Source organism: Sinohyriopsis cumingii, chromosome 6 (assembly GCF_028554795.1).
Source record: "Sinohyriopsis cumingii isolate HCF-2022 chromosome 6, ASM2855479v2, whole genome shotgun sequence".
In the NCBI taxonomy this organism is placed as follows: Eukaryota; Metazoa; Mollusca; class Bivalvia; order Unionida; family Unionidae; genus Sinohyriopsis; species Sinohyriopsis cumingii.
The window spans coordinates 134,501,347-134,507,346 of NC_142966.1; positions in this window are offsets into that span (position 1 = coordinate 134,501,347).

Here is a 6,000-nt window from a genome sequence, read left to right on the forward strand (position 1 = left end):
TTTGGGTGAAATAAAAATGAACACAAAATAGGATTTGATACATAAATCATTCCTCTTTTAGGTCAGTCTTTAGGACTCCATCTTTGGATAATATTTTACAGTTCAGATATAACTCGAGAAGAATTATTTATTTTAAATATTCACTGGAATTAGTAAAATAGTCATTCTCTTTTTGATTCATATACGCTACCTTGGGTCACTGTTAATCGTTTATAAGGTGGTTTCTGGACCAAAACCCTATTTTGTATTGGACGACAGCATGAGTCTACCCCTCTCCATGGTCCCCTCAAGTTTGTCTAAACAACTAAGGAATTAACTTCGTTGAGGCAAGACAATTTTATTTCATAATCGTTTACTCGTCGAGGACATGCCATTGAATCGTCAACGTCGTCAAACAAAATAGGGTTTGATCATAAAACACGCTTTATATAAGACTACTAATATATTTCACACACAATTTTACTATGCAATTGCTAGCAAGTTTACGGCATCTATTTTTATGTTTGACATAAAATAGCTAGAGACTTTTAGAGATAGTTGTAATTTTTCAGTTTTCGTCATGACAGAACAAGTACACACTTATTTTTACATATTTATTTTACCCCTGATAAAAGAATCATGAGAAACTATTGTCTTATTAACGTAACATTATTTTAGCACATCATCTATTGTAATTTTGTGTATTACTTTTGCGATATTTGATTATAAAGATTGTCAATAGTTTTAACGAGCTCTTTTGTGATCATAGCCAATTTAACAAACTATTCCGAATAATTATTGCAAGGTAGATACAACTTTATCTTGTTTCAAATTTTGAAATTCGTGTTATACTTCTCGTTGTTATGTACAATCGTTATATGCTTACCCTGAAAGAGAATTCTCTCCATCTTTAACGTGGTATCTTCTACTGCAATATATTCCATTATATTTCATATTTCACAGAAAATTAACCGAATACTGTTTCTCATATTTTACAACTCTGATATAATATGAACAAGTAAATCGTCTTCGATGCGTATTTATCGTATCAGATCTAACATTATAAACTTTTCACCACTGAGATAAATTCAAAGTTGGTTTAATATTGTATTATACGTCGCTGTTGCTATCTTTTAAGACACGTTCTTGTTCTCATATTTTGGCCTAATTTTTGTTGATCGCTAATGCCTGATCCTGTCACTATCATCAATAATATATTTGCTGTTCCTCTTGCCGATGCCATTCCTGCTGTTGTTAATTTAATTGGAACATAGTTTAGAATGTTTTTGATTTTGCTGTAATAATGTTTTGGCGTGTCGGATACAATAAAGGGTTTTATAATAAGATGATATGTAATTAAAGTCGATCACATCTTTTTGTCATTATGAAACTGAGCTAAACTATTTTACATTTCTCTTGATAGTGGTCACAAATTTGATGTCTTTTTTACTTTGATTTATTCACTAAAGGTAAACATTTTCACAGCAGCAGCTTTATTACATAGAGCATCAAATTTACTATTAACATGAATTTTTTGTATTCATCATATACCTCAGATGATATATCGTCATACCTAACATAATCAGAAAATTTTCTACGGATCACAGTAAGTGGAAGATCAAAATTTGCTGTTATTTCGGTGCCGTCATTAACGTTATTTGGGTAAAGATCTTTTACATAATCAGTATAACCTATTACAAATCTTCAATCAGTATTTTTTAATATGCTGTGCAGGTACTGCATATGCTGTTGCAAACAACAAAAGTCCACGTTTATTGTCCATGTTGTTGTCATCTGCCTTTATGTTTAGATACCAAATAATCAAAGCTTTTATATCTGTATATTTTGTTTCTGTCAGCAGCTTTTTAGCTTCCTTTTTATAGTCTTTTAATGAAATCGTTTTGTCAAGATCACCATACAATATATCATAATCAACAGGTTTAATATTATTACTAATACTTATTGTGTCAGCGAGTGTTTGATAAAATAGATCTCGCTCAGCATCGTTATAAGACTCAATCTTTGACTCAATAATATTTATGCTATCAATGCCTCATTTATCTGTTGCTCAGAATATTTATTGTGCTGTTTGAAAGAGAATTTACTAATATAAGACATGATGTCGCTAACTGATTGACATCATCATGATTATATGCTACCTCGAATAACAATTTCGTATTCATGATAGTCCATATCCAAAGTAATCGCTGTTCCTCGCAATCGTTTGGATGACAATACTTGCTAAATGATATGAAAATCTCGGACAGCTTTTTTTAGGTGTGGATCTCGCATACCAGCAACTATAACAAAATTGTCTTCGTTTTCTTGTAGATCAGGCGATTCGAGTGTTAAACTTTTTATCCTAGCGATTTCATTAACTGGTTGAGCTTCTCTAGCTCTTTCGGGGTCTAGGTGATCAACGTACGCTATTTCGATTTTTGTTTTAGGATCGAATATGATGGTGTAAACTCTTTCGCAACTCTGATCGACGGAGGATCAACATACATTATAAACGATATTTTTACTAAATCATCAATCGTGTATAACCGAAACATTGTCAAACCAGCATAAGGACTTTCTGCGTTGACAACATATATCCGAAAGTAAATATACTTGTTAACCGTGTTAGCATCAGCGATAGTAAACTGTTGACTCGTTGGTATATAAACACCCGTTGAGCTGTACATCGTTGTCCTTGTGGTATATCTGTCGATCACTCAAATCTCCAGCTGTGTCTTCGGCCGATACTAACATTTGATCGTCCTCGTAAATGAAGCTTCTAAGTTGCAACAGTACCAGGGCACTGAAGTTTGATTCAATTTCAAATATTAGTTTTTTCTCCATATGTTGTCCACTCGGTAGCTCGAGATATGACACTGTTAAACGTAAAAGCAAAATTTAGATTATCTCCAGGAGATTGTGCCAAAGCCATGGCACCAAAGCCCCAACGATTATATGTCGAATCAACAGACGTTATTGCGAGGTCGTTTTGTGATGACAATTATTTGCAATATTTTATGCGGCAACAGGAACGTACGTCGATGTTATTTTTTTGACATCATATCGATGGATCCTGTGATTGTACCTCCGGTTCGTTCAAGCAAAAATCATCAGGTGATGTACCTGCAATAGCAAGTAAGTATGTTATTTGCTGCTGCGTCGAAGTAAGATTTGTTTTTCAGATTAAATGAAGATACTGGATAATAATGCTGTTAATATCTTGTGTGATCCCATATTTAGCGTCCCTGTCATTGTCTCCGGATTTTTCTACTCGTATTGCGGTATAACCTGCTATCATATCATCAACGTAATTCTTGTTTGTCAGATCAGATGTTGTTTTTGGAAGCGCAGTTGATGTTATGTTGTTGACGCCCATGTCTAACGTGCCTGTCATTTTGTCGACGGATTTATCACAAAATTTTGTTTTACAAAGTTTACATTTGCTACTCAGCTATCGTTGGACCGTGGAGTATATTTGAATTGTGTGTTGTATATCACATTGCCTTCTATGTCTAATGAACCTGTCATTGATCATCCGGCAAGTTTTAAGAACGCTGTCAATGATCCTTTCTGCGGATCATACGATATTTCATCTGTTTGTTCACTCGGAGGAAACTCTGTAGTCCTGTTATCTTACCACAGTCAATAAATATAATAGTACCTGGTAGAAAATCACCCGAGTTATTTTTTTTTAAATTTGCCACCGTATTTAGATGATTATAACTTACCGCCTGTATGATATCAGCGTTGTTTAGCGGATATGATGTGCTGATATTTGTTATCTTATTATTGCTCATGTTGCTGTTTCCTGTCATTATGCAGCCGGCAAGTGAACGTTTTTCAGATACAGTTTTAGTCTATTGATTGTAATTTACTGCTTGTGTTTTATTAACGTTGACAGGAGGATATGTTGTTTCTAGATCTAACACTCTTTATCCTGACACGATAATGTTGGAGTTCATTATGTCACCGGATTTCTTGAGATAATTTGTTAGATTAACATCTGTTGTTGCAGCTGTTTCTCCGAATGAACCACTTACTGGCATACCAAATTGTATGTAGTAACTCATGTTTATTGTATGCTGCTGATAAAATTATCAGGATTAAATTTTGTGCATATATTATATGATGAGCATAATACACTTTGATGCCAAGCGAGTAATAAAAATAAACACAACTATGAGTTACCGGATTGTCAGAATCTGATAGTTCGACGAACTGGTTCTGGTAAACTTGTTAATGAACTTGTTACTCAAAGACATATTCAACTACGATCGGGTGTAAATTTATACAAGCAATCCTCAGCAGCACAAATATGTGTTGTAAACGAATACAACGAAAAACTGAAGAAATGAACTTGGTGCGATGAAGATATCTTTGCTATAACGATACCCGAAGATCTTGCTCCTGTTGCTGATCTAGATTCGGACGAACATAAGATTATTATGTTTTATGATATTTTGTTCAGCAATGCTAAAATGAACAAGATAAAATCTTATTTTTAATTACCAAGAAATCGAAGATGTAATGCAATTCATCTTGCCCAAAGTTATTATAACGTTAATCGTTTTATCAGATGAAATACGGGTTGTTTTATACTGTTTAACGGACTGGATAATACTGACGTGCCATACATAGAGCACGAGAACTGCGATGATGTTTCCAGGGACAAATGTGTTGATATGTTTCATGAGGCAGCACATCAAAGTTTTTCTTATTCATTAAACTTGCTAGAGATACTGATCATATGTTTCGACGCGAATTATATCAGTTTTTAGACTGTAAAGAATTATTCAATTCATGTGTTATTCACAATAATGGACAAACCTTCTAAATAAATATGTGACCACAAGAGCTGCGTTCAAGAAAAAAGTTGAGCAAGAACGTGCTGGACAACAACACACAGCTATCACCGAGTCTTTATTTGGCCAACAACCTCTTGTTGATAAAGTACCACCAAAAGACCTAGAAAAATTAAAAGAAAAAGTTTTGCGAGGACTACTTGAAAAAGGACAAAAGAAAGTTGCTGAGAGTATCGTTGAGCGAATTGTTAATCCTGATGCACGTCAAGTTGAGACTTTAGAAACAAATGAAATAAAAAAATTTGTTATTTAATAGGCAAACGAGAGAACAACGGGAAAGACAAAATATACTTGAAGAAGAAAACAAGGAAGGAATACTAGAAAATTGGTGTTTCAGAATATTTACATTTGAGTCTGAAAAAGATATTTTAAGTTTGAAAAAACACAAAAATTAAGATTATGGACAAAAATGAAGATTCCTTTTTAAAACATTAATGATATAATGCAAAAAGCAGAAAAGGCTAGAACTAATTTGGATTCCGCAACGGAAATTAATAAGCTGAAAATAAATTTATAAAATATTCTGAGAAGGTGTTATTACAGAGATATATTTGGAAGTTTTTGATAGAATTTTAAGGTATGAAAAAGGTTTTACAGCTGAAAAAATTAAAGCAATGGCGAATGAAATGGAAGATGAGAATCAAATGAAATGAAAAAAGACGAGCGGCTGATTATAGCATATGATAAATTATTTTAAAAGGATTCTGAATTTGATACTGTTGAAGAAACATCAGGTAAAGGATTAAATATCTTTAATTCGGCATCTGGTATTATTGAGTGACTGATGCTGCTAATCTCATCGAAAGAAACACGAGCACAGAAATCGACAACGAAATAGTCGAAATACTTCATAATCTGAGATCAAACGGCTCTTTAACGACGGACGTGTATTATGTATTACACAGCGACTTGATTCGCGGAGAATTATTTCGCTAACGCTAACCATTTTTTAAAATTATTATTTACGAATAACAAATATAAATGTCGTCGATGACGTTGCTACTCGACTCATCTCAGAAAACACAGAACAGTGCAAACTTTTCCGTGTTCTATAATACTGTTATTGAAATTGATCCTGGTACGCCAGAGTCTTCAAATCAATATGAGATCGGATTAGTATTTGCTACTTTCTGGCACTCTATGGAAAATGTTATAACTA